The 14601-nt window shown below is 38.9% G+C and overlaps 1 long non-coding RNA gene across 1 annotated transcript in view; it reads left to right on the top strand.

Annotated features, from left to right (window-relative positions):
* The window catches only part of LOC137252482 (uncharacterized), a 613814-nt gene that overhangs the window by 477231 nt on the left and 121982 nt on the right, over window positions 1–14601 (top strand). The gene's annotated exons all lie outside the window — the stretch shown is intronic.

Below are 14601 nucleotides of genomic sequence, written 5' to 3' on the forward strand. Positions count from 1 at the left end.
TGTTAGCAAAAAAAAAGGTTTTAGAGACCCCCTCGGGTTAGGGGGTTAGAATATACCCGCGGTAGGTATGCCTGTCTTAAGCGGCGACTAACATACCAAATAGATTCAAGGGGTTGTGTAGCGCATCCCTTTCATGGGGTTAACAGCGCAATATATAGCTTCCCCAACCCAATTGTCAACCTCACCTACCCGTGGCGTTTCATTAACAGCAGAGGCTCTGACGACCCCGAACTCCTCATTGATTTAGGGGTGGGAGGGCACGATGGCCTAGAAGGTCGCATGTGGTCATACGAAATCGTTCCCGAGATGGTCGGGATTGGTACCGGAACGTACCGGATCTGCATCCGGCAAAGGACCATCAACATCGATAACACTCCCCAAGGCTTTCGCGAAGTGTCCTTATCGCTACAACAACAACAACAACAAGGCTTTAAATAATTTCGTTGAAGTGAAACAACTTTTTCACTTGCGCAACTACAGCGTTTTTGTTGTTGTTGTGTTGTCGATGTTGATGGTCCCTTGAAGGATGCGGATCCGGTAAGTTCGGCTAACTAGCACCATTAAAGTACCAGTCGGACCATCTCGGGACCGATTTATTATGACCACATGAAACCTTATAGGCCATACCGACCTCCCAACCCCTAGATCCAACCTATGCTACTTTTGGGTCTTTGAATCTTTGCCGCCTCTTCGGACACGTGTATCTTACAGAGGGTGTATGCTAAGCCCCTCAACCTGTACCCGTACACCGGCACCGGCTTCGGTTATCAAGCGATCCCCAAACACCATTCGTTTTCATTAAAGACCAAAAAAAAAAAACTTGTTTCAAAATTACTCTTTAAAATATGCCGTACTTACTGTGAAACAGAGAGCTCTTTCCTGCAAGAACCGTGGCACGAAATATTTAATAAAGTACATATATGATAAATAACTCAGTTCTTGGCTACTTGCTTCTAAAGCACAAAATGTTTACGATCTTTTCCTCCTCCAATCCGCACTCCGCGCAGAGGATAGTTTCCTTATTTTCTACTCCGTTCCTGTGGATACATTCAAGTTGGTGAAAAAATAAGAATGGTGGTCGTCGTGTGGCCGCTTTGGGTATACCTGTATCTCATCTCGGAACTCAGTACATTGTCTTCAGAAAAGTTGTTCCAAGGCGATTGATTGTTTGTGTATTGTTCTCGTGCATGTGTGGCAACAGCCATCTTACATTCTCCTGTTTTATTCACTATAAAGACACTCCTGGAAGGTTTTGGGGAGTGATATCGATGTTGATGGTCCTTTGCCGGATATAGATCCGGTACGTTCCGGGAACAATGCTCCGACCATCTCGGAAATGATTAATATGACAACATTAAACCCTCTAGACCATACCGCCCACCCCCTAGTTCCATGGTTTCGGTAGTGTTTTTATAGCTACAACAACAAATACCTTCGAGGGATTTCCAGCGCTAATTACAGCTTATCCAACTCAATTTTCAACCTCACCTATCCGTGGTGAATTTGGTTTATTTTGAATGCAAACCGTTCAGACGGTTAGGCGCATTAAGCAAGAAGGTAAGATGCGAGGCTCTGGATACCTCAGGTTTCTCACGGAAGGTGGGTACTTAAGATGGTTGAGCTAGCCTTAATAGTGTTAGTTTTTGGGAACGTCCAGCAAAGGGCCATCAACATCGATAAAACGTCACGTAAACCTTCGAAGAGTCTCAAATTGAAGAAGAAGAAGACGAACTTTCTTCGATGTGCATTACTTGTCCATGCCAATCGCTTACTCTTCTGTTCTTTTAGGTTTACTATGGCTTCTAAGCTCTGGACAAGTCTTTATACTGCATATAACTGTAAGTGGGCTCTCTTCGTCTCTCTGCTTGGTACCTTTCTATGCTCATCTTCTCCATTCTTCGGCTCGCTTGCAGCTCGATTACGGAGCTTATTGACTTTCGGGTACTTTCGCCCCCCAAGCTCGATTTAATGCCTGTATCGCTTTCATCCTACCTGGGTGTCGCATACTTTCTTGAAGTTGTGGCTTAATTCTGTAAACAAGCAAAGGAACGATTGTTATAGTTTTCTGAATCAACTTCGCATAAGCGACAGCTTCAACTTCTTCGGCTATCTACCAGTAAATATTCAAGCTGCTTTTTTCATGAGGTGCTTCTTACTTGAAGACGAACTTTTCTTGAACGCTTCGTAACGCCTTTGATAATTTCTCCTAAATTGTAAGTGAAAACTCACTCAAAACACCTCGTAGCTGCATCCACGGTACCGTTAATTTAAGAAGCAAATTCTGACAGTGCACAATCTGTTACTAAAATTCAAGGTCTCTAACTTGTGATCTTAGCTCATATGCTTTGATGACTGCCAAATGTGGATTAAATTCATAAACGTAAATTAAACAACAATTAAGCAGCAAATCACAAGCAATTAGCACTAAAAAGTTCTTACAAGCAAACAAACTTTTTTTTATGATGTTCTTGTTGTTGTAGTCGGTGTGGCAGCAAAAAATACAAACAATAAACACCTTAAAAAAAACCTCGCCTTCACCGTCAAAACGCTTTCACTGCTTGTTTTTGTTGCAGCTGCTGCTCACGCTTTATTGTTATTGTTATTGCATGCGCTTGTGGTGACAATTACCGAAAAAGCCTTGACTCGTGCTCAAAGCTTTGCTGTCTTACAAAGATATATTTATTACATGTGTACGTCAGTGCAGCGGGTCACACTTCCTCATATGTCACCTCATACCGATTGCGCCAGTTTTTATACTCAGTTGAGCAGAGCTCACAGAGTATATTAATTTTGATTGGATAACGGTTGGTTGTACATATATAAAGGAATCGAGATAGATATAGACTTCCATATATCAAAATAATCAGGATCGAAAAAAAATTTGATTGAGCCATGTCCGTCCGTCCGTCCGTTAACACGATAACTTGAGTAAATTTTGAGGTATCTTGATGAAATTTGGTATGTAGGTTCCTGAGTACTCATCTCAGATCGCTATTTAAAATGAACGATATCGGACTATAACCACGCCCACTTTTTCGATATCGAAAATTTCGAAAAACCGAAAAAGTGCGATAATTCATTACAAAAGACAGATAAAGCGACGAAACTTGGTAGATGGGTTGAAGTTATGACGCAGAATAGAAAATTAGTAAGATTTTGAACAATGGGCGTGGCACCGCCCACTTTTACAAGAAGGTAATTTAAAAGTTTTGCAAGCTGTAATTTGGCAGTCGTTGAAGATATCATGATGAAATTTGGCAGGAACGTTACTACTATTACTCTATATGTGCTAAATAAAAATTAGCAAAATTGGATGAAGAACACGCCCACTTTTTAAAAAAAATTTTTTAAAATTCAAATTTTAACAAAAAATTTTATATCTTTACTGTATATAAGTAAATTAAGTCAAAATTCAACTCCAGTAATGATATGATGCAACAAAATACAAAAATAAAAGAAAATTTCAAAATGGGCGTGGCTCCGCCCATTTTCATTTAGTTTGTCTAGAATACTTTTATTGCCATAAGTCGAACAAAAATTTACCAATCCTTCTCAAATTTGGTAGGAGCATAGATTATATGACGGTAACTGTTCTCTGTGAAAATGGGCGAAATCGGTGGAAGCCACGCCCAGTTTTTATACACAGTCCACCGTCTGTCCTTCCGCTCGGCCGTTAACACAATAACTTCAGCAAAATCCGATATATCTTTACTAAACTTAGCCCACGTACTTACCTGAACTCACTTTTTCTTGGTATAAAAAATGGGCGAAATCTGACCATAACCACGCCCACTTTATCGATATCGAAAATTACGAAAAATGAAAAAAATGCCATAATTCTATACCAAATACGAAAAAAGGGATGAAACATGGTAACTGGATTGGTTTATTGACGCAAAATATAACTTTGGAAAAAACTTTGTAAAATGGGTGTGACACCTACCATGTTAAGTAGAAGAAAATGAAAAAGTTCTACAAGGCGCAATCAACAGCCCTTGGAATCTTGGCAGGAATACTGTTAGTGGTATTGCATATATAAATATATTAGCAGTACCCGACAGATGATTTTCTGGATCACCTGGTCCACATTTTGGTCGATATCGCGAGAACGCCTTCACATATACATCTAAGGGCCACTCGCTTTTAAAACCCTCATTAATACCTTTAATTTGATATCCATATCGTACAAAAACATACCAGAGTCACCCCTGTCCCACCCTAATGGCGATATCTCGAAAAGGCGTCCACCTATAGACCTAATGCCCACTCCCTCTTAAAATGCTCAGTAACACCTTTCGTTTGATACCCATATCGTACAAACATTCTAGAGTCACCCCTGGCCCACCCTAATGGCGATATCTCGAAAAGGCGTCCACCTATAGACCTAGTGTCCACTCCCTCTTAAAATGCTCAGTAACACCTTTCGTTTGATACCCTTATCGTACAAACATTCTAGAGTCACCCCTGGCCCATCCTAATGGCGATATCTCGAAAAGGCGTCCACCTATAGACCTAATGTCCACTCCCTCTTAAAATGCTCAGTAACACCTTTCTTTTGATACCCATATCGTACAAACATTCTAGAGTCACCCCTGGCCCATCCTAATGGCGATATCTCGAAAAGGCGTCCACCTGTAGACCTAATGCCCACTCCCTCTTAAAATGCTCAGTAACACCTTTCGTTTGATACCCTTATCGTACAAACATTCTAGAGTCACACCTGGCCCACCCTAATGGCGATATTTCGAAAAGGCGTCCACCTATAGACCTAATGTCCACTCCCTCTTAAAATGCTCAGTAACACCTTTCTTTTGATACCCATATCGTACAAACATTCTAGAGTCACCCCTGGCCCATCCTAATGGCGATATCTCGAAAAGGCGTCCACCTGTAGACCTAATGCCCACTCCCTCTTAAAATGCTCAGTAACACCTTTCGTTTGCTACCCATATCGTACAAACATTCTAGAGTCACACCTGGCCCACCCTAATGGCGATATTTCGAAAAGGCGTCCACCTATAGAACTAAGGATTACTCCCTTTTAAAATACTCATTACCACCTTTCATTTGATACCCATATCGTACAAACACATTCTAGAGTCACCCTGGCCCACCCTAATGGCGATATCTCGAAAAGGCGTCCACCTATAGACCTAATGTCCACTCCCTCTTAAAATGCTCAGTAACACCTTTCGTTTGATACCCATATCGTACAAACATTCTAGAGTCACCCCTGGCCCACCCTAATGGCGATATCTCGAAAAGGCGTCCACCTATAGACCTAATGTCCACTCCCTCTTAAAATGCTCAGTAACACCTTTCGTTTGATACCCATATCGTATAAACATTCTAGAGTCACCCCTGTCCCACCCTAATGGGGATATCTCGAAAAGGCGTCCACCTATAGACCTAATGCCCACTCCCTCTTAAAATGCTCAGTAACACCTTTCGTTTGATACCCATATCGTACAAACATTCTAGAGTCACACCTGGCCCACCCTAATGGCGATATCTCGAAAAGGCGTCCACCTATAGAACTAAGGATTACTCCCTTTTAAAATACTCATTACCACCTTTCATTTGATACCCATATCGTACAAACACATTCTAGAGTCACCCTGGCCCACCCTAATGGCGATATCTCGAAAAGGCGTCCACCTATAGACCTAATGCCCACTCCCTCTTAAAATGCTCAGTAACACCTTTCGTTTGATACCCATACCGTACAAACATTCTAGAGTCACCCTTGGTCCACCTTTATGGCGATATCTCGAAAAGGCGTCCACCTATAGAACTAAGGATTACTCCCTTTTAAAATACTCATTACCACCTTTCATTTGATACCCATATCGTACAAACACATTCTAGAGTCCCCCTGGCCCACCCTAATGGCGATATCTCGAAAAGGCGTCCACCTATAGACCTAATGCCCACTCCCTCTTAAAATGCTCAGTAACACCTTTCGTTTGATACCCATATCGTACAAACATTCTAGAGTCACCCTTGGTCCACCTTTATGGCGATATCTCGAAAAGGCGTCCACCTATAGAACTAAGGATTACTCCCTTTTAAAATACTCCTTACCACCTTTCATTTGATACCCATATCGTACAAACACATTCTAGAGTCACCCCTGGCCCACCCTAATGGCGATATCTCGAAAAGGCGTCCACCTATAGACCTAATGCCCACTCCATCTTAAAATGCTCAGTAACACCTTTCGTTTGATACCCATATCGTACAAACATTCTAGAGTCACCCCTGGCCCACCCTAATGGCGATATCTCGAAAGGGCGTCCACCTATAGACCTAATGCCCACTCCCTCTTAAAATGCTCAGTAACACCTTTCGTTTGATGCACATATCGTACAAACATATTCTAGAGTCACCCCTGGCCCACCCTAATGACGATATCTCGAAAAGGCGTCCACCTATGGACCTCATGCCCACTCCCTCTTAAAATGCTCAGTAACACCTTTCGTTTGATACCCATACCGTACAAACATTCTAGAGTCACCCCTGGCCCACCCTAATGGCGATATCTCGAAAAGGCGTCCACCTATAGACCTAATGCCCACTCCCTCTTAAAATGCTCAGTAACACCTTTCATTTGATTCCCATATCGTACAAACACATTCTAGAGACACCCCTGGTCCACCTTTATGGCGATATCTCGAAACGGCGTCCACCTATGGAACTAAGGATCACTCCTTTTCAAAATACTCATTAACAGCTTTCATTTGATACCCATATCGTACAAACATATTCTAGAGTCACCCCTGGTCCACCTTTATGGCGATTTCTCGAAAAGGCGTTCACCTATAGAACTAAAGCCCATTCCCTTTTAAAATACTCATTACCACCTTTCATTTGATACCCATATCGTACAAACACATTATAGAATCACCCCTGGTCCACCTTAATGGGGACATCTCGAAAAGGCGTCCACCGATAGACCTAAGGCCCACTCCCTCTTAAAATGCTCAGTAACACCTTTCATTTGATACCCATATCGTACAAACAAATTCTAGAGTCAGCCCTGGTCCACCTTTATGGCGATATCCCTAAATGGCGTTCATCCATAGAACTATGGCCTACTCTCTCTTAAAATACTCTTTAATACCTTTCATTTGATACACATGTTATACAACCACATTCCAGGGTTACCCCAGATTGATTTTCCTTATTTTGTCTCCATAGCTCTCAACTGAGTATGTTATGTTCGGTTACAGCCGAACTTAGCCTTCCTTACTTGTTTTTTAATGTTTTTGTTTTTGGGTTGGCATATTGTCACTTTACTGCTTTGCATGGCAACAAACAGCCACACATTCTGAGATATACCCACAAACCCATATATGTATGAGCGTTCAGTCAGTGAAACAAATAATATTCACTTGGTAGAAGAAAATAGTGAAAATGAAAATACTACATTAACAAAAACAAAACAAGACAAATAAAAATCGAAAACAGCAACCATAAAAGAACCTGCTTACTTTTGTTATTGTTTATGTTTGCGGCTAAGGTGTGTTGGTATGAGTAATTGACAAATGAGGAAAACCGCATAAGGTGTCAATGTATGCATAATGTCGGTATTTGAGTATGTGTGTGAGTCTGCTTGTAGTCATTGTAATATTTTAGTGACGACATATCAATTTCATAAAAGGTAAGGAATACCGCAATCAAATTTCTAAATACAAAACTACATACAGCAGCGCACATAAAAATAGTAGCAGCAATTTTTAACAAATTTTGTCAATAAATAATTTTTTTTTATCTTAAACTTTGGAAACCAATCTCAAAAACTTTTCGAAAAATTTCGAAAATTTTAAGAACATTTCGATTTTTTTTTTATTTCTCTGAAATTCTTTGAGTATGCAGTCTTGTAGCCCAATCAATTTTTTCTCACAATTCGCCTTATTCGCACAATTTTTTTCCGAAACGTTTTTAGCTTTTCTTCAATTCTAAATACAAAACTACATACATCAGCGTAGGGAACATTTTTTAACAAATTTTGTCAATAAAATTATTATTATTTTTTTTTCAGAAAAAACTTCAATGAATTTTGTAACTGAAACTTTGGAAACCAATCTCAAAAACTTTTCGAAAATTTTAAGAAAATTTTTGTTTGTGTTCTCTGAAATTTTTTGAGTACGCAGTTTTGTAGCTCTATCAATTTTAGTCAATTTTAACAAAGTGGAAGTTACAGGTCTCTCAAAATTCGCATTGATTTTTGAAAATTTTTTTCCAAGGGGTGCTTCAGATTTTCTTCCATACAAAAGTGAAAAATTTTTTTTTAATTAAAGAAAAGCGCTTCAGAAAAAATATTGTCAAAAATCAATGCGAATTTCGAAGGACCTACAACTAATACTTTGTTAGACTAAAATTGAATAGACTATAAAACTGCATACTTAAAAAAATCTAGGGAATTCTAAATAAAAAGTCGAATTTGCCCTAAGATTTTATCGAATTTCCGAATTTTTTCGAAAAAAAATTTGAAATTGGTTTGAATGTTTGAGAAAATAAAAATAGAACAATTTAACTGACGAAATTTGATAACAGGTAGCACTTTAATTTTTTTTTTGTTCCTCGCTGTATATGTAGAAAATCCAGAGAATGCCATATAAAAAGTCCGGAATTTTCGTAAAATTTTATCGAATTTTAAAATTTTTTCGAAAAGAAATTTTAAATTGGTTTCAAAAGTTTCAGTTACGATATTCATAGAAATTTTTTCTTAAAATGTCGAAAATCAAAAAGAATAACAAACGGATGAAACAGTGTCAATATTGTCACCGCTTTTTTTGTTCGCTGCTGTACATGCAAATAGAGTTAAGTATTCATTATATGGGTGGGGACTAACGAAAGTCAACAAAATCGCAAATTCAATTTACTTGAAGTGACTGATTCATAAGCAAAAAAGTGATTTCACTGTTTTTCGAAGTTAGCCGCGAAAACGTAGATGTTTGTTGTTGAAGCTTGAAATTATGTTTAAATTTTCTTGAAGTGACTGATTCATAAGCAAAATAGTGATTTCACTGTTTTTCGAATTTTGCCGCGAAAAAGTTGATATTTGGTTTCGAAGTTCGAAACTACGATTGCACTGTACAGCACTCGGCTGGATATTGAACAAATTAAATTTTCTTGAAGTGACTGATCCATAAGGAAAAAGTAATTTCACTGTTTTTCGAAGTTAGCCGCGAAAACGTATTTTTGTTTTATTATTATTATTATATATTATTTGTTATATTTGTTTTCAAAGTTTGAAATTATGATTACACTGTACAGTACACGGCTCGATATTGGACAAATTCAATTTTCTTGAAGTGACTGATTCATAAGCAAAAAAGTGATTTCACTGGTTTTCGAAGTCGAAGTGGCGAAAACATAGATATTTGTTTTCGAAGTTTGAAATTATGATTACACTGTACAATACTCGGCTGGATATTGGAAAAGTTCAAATTTCTTGAAGTGACTGATTCATAAGGCAAAAAGTGATTTCACTGTTTTTCGAAGTTAGCCACGAAAACGTAGATATTTGTATTCGAAGTTCGAAATTAGACTCATCCTTTTATATTTTATTGGCATGTCATGGGTATTGGACAAAACCAATTTGTTTTGTTGTTATGATTCACAAGCAAAACAGTTATTTCTCATTTTTTCGAAGTTAGCTAAGAAACAAAACCATTTTTTGATGTGAGGAGCAAACCAAGATCAGTAAGAACAATTCTAATTGCTCATTTGTCGATTTACCTAAATCGCCAGCATATCTTTTTTGTGGCTGTCGTTAGATGCTCAAAGACCTCGCATAGCAACAAAAAACAAAAGAACACTAGCGCTTAACGGGCCATTAAGGCGAGGGCCGAGTTTGTTCCATGACTGGTTATCGTTATTTGGGATAACTTCAGACTTTTTTTGGGTCCTAGTCAGACCCATATTAGAAGAATTTATTTTTGGGGTCATTAGCGGCATTACTTCGGTGAATTTCCAGGAGCTTTACTGTATCACTCCGAGGTTTTTTTCAGAACAATTCGGATGTATTTTCGGAATCCTTACTTAAGTTGCCACGATTTCAATGACTACACATAAACCGACTTGGTGATGTCCATCATTCCATCATTCTGGCCTAGTTCCTCTTCATCCCTGACAGGGCAGGCAGCTGTGTGCCGGCTTCCGCGTCTGCTCAAGGGAGGAATGAACTGGGGTATTAATATCAGACGGGAGTCCGGTGAGTTCGTTCAAGGATGGATTCAGTATAGACGGGACGATTGGGTGTAAAGTATTTGCTATGAGCTCGGTCTTAGTCGGAAATTTAGGCTGCTCGATCACTTCAGCGTCTTCAGGACATAGTTTGCCGCTATTCTGTGTTTTTGAAAAGGGCGTTTTTTTTTGAAACCGGGTACTTTTTCGGATCCGGGTACTTTTCAAGAATCAGTAATTTTTCGGAACTGAGTTCTTGTTTTAAATCGCGTGCGGTTTTAGCACCAAGGCTGTTTTTAAAACCAGTTTTTTTTAACCATGGTACATTTTTAAAACCGGTTTCTTCTTGAAACCAGGTACCTCTTTAAAACCAGGTTTTTTAAAGAAAACAATTAATTTAAAAATCGCGAACATTTTAAGAACCCTTTACTGTTTTATGAACCAGGTTTTTTAAGAAAAAATTTATTTAAAAATCGGGTACTTTTAAGAACACGTTCCATTTTTAACCAGTTTTTTTGGAACGAGGGTACATTTTTTAAAAACGTGTACTTTTTTGATTCCGGTACATTACAAGAACCTGGTACCGGTACTCGGATCCTGATTATCTTTAAAAACCGGTTACTTTGTTAGAACTTGTGTGTTTTTTTGGAACCAGAATACCATTTTAAAACCTGATACTTTTTGGAACCGGGTACTTTTTAAGAACCGGGTACGTTTTTAGCACCGGGTACTTCATTTTCATTAAATAAATTGGTTTCCCTCACATCAAATCTGCCATGTACATTGTTGCATAGTGACTACACTTACGCCTACGCCTGCCTTCCGCATTCCCCCATATCGTGAGCAAAGCTAATTGCACATCAAAAAATTTATAAATAGCACTAAACACATTTTGTGTAACTCGCCGAACTGTTATTAGTCCTTCTAAATTTATAAATGTTTGCTCTTCTTCACAAAGGCGACAGCAGTAATTAGTTGCCTGACAGTGCATTAATGCATGCTTTTACGAATAAAAAGAAAATCATACAGGCAGAGTAATATTTTTTACATCGGCATTAAAATATATGCGTATACATATGTATGTATGTGTGTATGAATTTACATATAAACTACTACAAAAAATTTACACAACAAAGTAATTCTTATGCATTTAATTATATTTTATGCTTTTTCCCATTCTCTTACATTTACATACATTTGTTTACCAAACATAACTTCCGCTTTAACATTTCTCGTCTCTTCCACCCCATCCGCATATCATACCACGCGTATGCGTGTGTGTCATCATCATCCCTGTTTTTGCTTTTGGTTGAGTTTGTGGTAATTCAAAACAGCCAGGAATGCGTCACGATGACGTCAGCTAATGTCAAAATCACGTTTTTCGTATACGCAGCACATATTTTTGGATTTTGAATTTGATTATGTTTGCGGCATGTGACAGAAGCAGCTGCCACCCCTGCTAACCTGGCTAACCATTAGCCTTGGCGCTTATCGTTTTACATATCTTTTTTGCTGGTGTGCGCTTGTTGTTGTAGCACTTCTGGTGTGCGTTTCTTTAGCGGTTTGTCTCTTCTATAGCGCAAGCGGCAGCAAATCATATCTCCTTCTCCCGCAACCCACGCCCTTCTTATATCCTAGCACTGAGTTCTAGTAAAGTAAATATTCACTAAAGTGCATTGTCCCACCTTTTTCCAATTTCATTAATGGGCCTGTTTCACAAAACGAAGAAATTTAGTTGTATTTAAAAAATGTATAGGTTTTGTGAAACAGCCCCCAGGTATTAGAACTCTGAATTTTTTGATATAGTTGAAGCAAAACATTCATGTTACAAAAGCTATCCACTTTTTTGCTTCCACAAGACCACTGTTAATAACATTTTCTTGCTGCAGAGCCTGAAGGTATGCAAAACGCTCGCGGTACATATATAAATGCGAAAGCTTTTGTGGATTGCAAGAAGCTTTCCAACTTTAGGATAGGATAGGAAGCAGATATGCGCGCGGAATAACGGATATAGATTCAAACTTTCGTGGACATGCTTTATATATAGGGTGGCTGAATATGTTGGAACAGTTATTTGAAATCTGTTACCCAAAACACAAACCCACCCGCCGTGGTGTAGCTGTAGTGTGCTCACCTATCACACCAAAGGTTGTGGGTTCAAGGCCCGGGAAAAGAAAAATCAAAATTTTTAGAAACAAGTCTTCTGAAGAAAGAAGCTCTGACGGGAGCGCTCCACGGCAGTGGTTTGATTAATACTCTGTGTATTTCTGATATGAAAAGTTTTTCAGCGGACATTCTTCTGATTGTAGATGGAGCGCAATGACCTGTGATGACACCCGTAAGTATTCTTAATGCGGATTTGTTTAGCTTGAGAAAGATGATAGTTCCTTTTATAACCAAACAGTGCCATAAAGACCTTTAGGCCTTGAAATCATCTTGGTTGGTCAAGCGAAAGTTCATTACCCTAATCGTATATTCCACGATGTTTCGCAATAGATAATCTAGCGGCAACTTTACAGAGCTGTCTGCCTCGCTTATAATCAATTTGGAATCTTTTCTGGCCATCTCGTATGGTGATCCATTACTTTAAATTTCACTGTGCCCAGCGACCCAGCAAAGGAAGATATTGATATTTTAGATAGACGCCAGCAAACTCGGCACTTCCGCATGATAGCCGACTTTGTGAAGTGAGATTCAAGTGCTTTTAAGGCGGAGTGGCTATAGATAAAGATCGTTACACTGGTGATGGAGGATGTGCTATCCTGAAGCGGCCTGACTGCTCTCTATGGAATAAACTTCCGCGTGGAAAGCACTGCATCAGTTAGAAAGCCAGTACGACTGATTTATCTGCAACTGCTCATTTGCTATACCCATAACGCAGTCTAGGCCTTCCTCCGATTCCTCCCTCTAAGGATATCTTATGTTCTGGAACTGTAAGTCAACAACCGCTCATGTCGGGCATTAGCTCAGTTATGATCTCGTTTAGTCGAGGCGATTAAGATTAATTATGAACCTTAATCGCCAAGTTTGTCTTGACAGTGGCAGACGAATATTGACACGTATCAGTATTTGCACGCAATTAGGAGTGGAAAAATATCATTTAGCCGGATCCACTCGGTTTGTTTTCTGTTCTTCCTCGTTGGTTCGCCAGTAGCACACTGGAGGCCAATACATTTACCGAACGTCTAAGTCTATAGGCATCTTTGATGGTGTGCTCTATGCACTTGAGTCATATTATTGAGGTTTGATTGTCAGATAAAACTGCCCGGGATGTGGGATACGTACACGGCAGGCAACGAACGACTGTCAATTCCGCCTGAAAGACGCTACAAAGGCTAGGCTACACTTTAGTTAAGGAGAGTGAGAAATCTTCGAAGTGGGCACCACTACTCCTACTGCCATAAAGTTTAGAGCCAATCATGAAGACGATCGAGGACTGAGTATCTTAAATAGAGATACTATACAAATCGTTCCTCTCTTAAGCTCTAATGTAATGTTGTTACCTGAGGAGAAGCCTTAAAATAATATGAGTCTTACGAGTACTGCACAACCATCAAAATATGTTATGGCTGCGTAGAAGGGCAGTTATAGCCATTTTGGCTTTGACTTCGACATGTTTGTTCCAGTTCAGATGATTGTCCAATTGAATGACATTTAATCTCCTTTTGGAATTTTAGAAACTCAAGAGCGGCGGCCTGAAAGATTATATTTTGTAGCGCGTTGTTAATAGAGTATGTTAGTTTGCACCGCAGAACCTGACGAGGATCATTTAATATACCCGCAGTAAGCATACCAGTCACAAGAGGCGACGAAAATGCACTTGGCCTCAGGTTCGAAAAGTAAAAGAACAAGTAACAGAATCTGCGGAGAGTATTTTTGCGCTAAAAACAGCAATAACGACAAACAGAAAAGCTTCTGTTTCCATAAAGTTCATGCAACTTGTTGACAATTACAACCGAAAAAAAAGCTTAACAGGAAAACTCTTCATATTAATTTAGCAATATGAGTGGTTCCAAAATGCACGTGCTAGAGAATGTTTTTAAGTTTCGAAAGAGGCACACCGTGGCGAATATTAGCAGTAGCAAGCTGAAGAATAACTTATTAGTTTGATTTAAACATGCTATTAGTGAATTATAATTGTGAAATACTACTCCCAAAGTAGTCTAAATAAAGACAATTTTGCACTACTGAATATTAGAGTTATTTATTATACAGTTCAGTGATGCGCCTTCTTCATAATAATCGGAATCCCCCAAAAATCGTTATAATATTATTACCTGACCTAATTGAGCAAGATCTCTTAACATTTTGACTAGGCCATATAAATTCAAAATCGAATTCCGCTAGACCACATCCTATGATCACATAACACTTTGTGTTGAATATTTTGAACAATGTCAGCAATCC

The sequence above is a fragment of the Eurosta solidaginis genome, chromosome 5 (genome assembly GCF_040869045.1).
Source record: "Eurosta solidaginis isolate ZX-2024a chromosome 5, ASM4086904v1, whole genome shotgun sequence".
Lineage (NCBI taxonomy): Eukaryota > Metazoa > Arthropoda > Insecta > Diptera > Tephritidae > Eurosta > Eurosta solidaginis.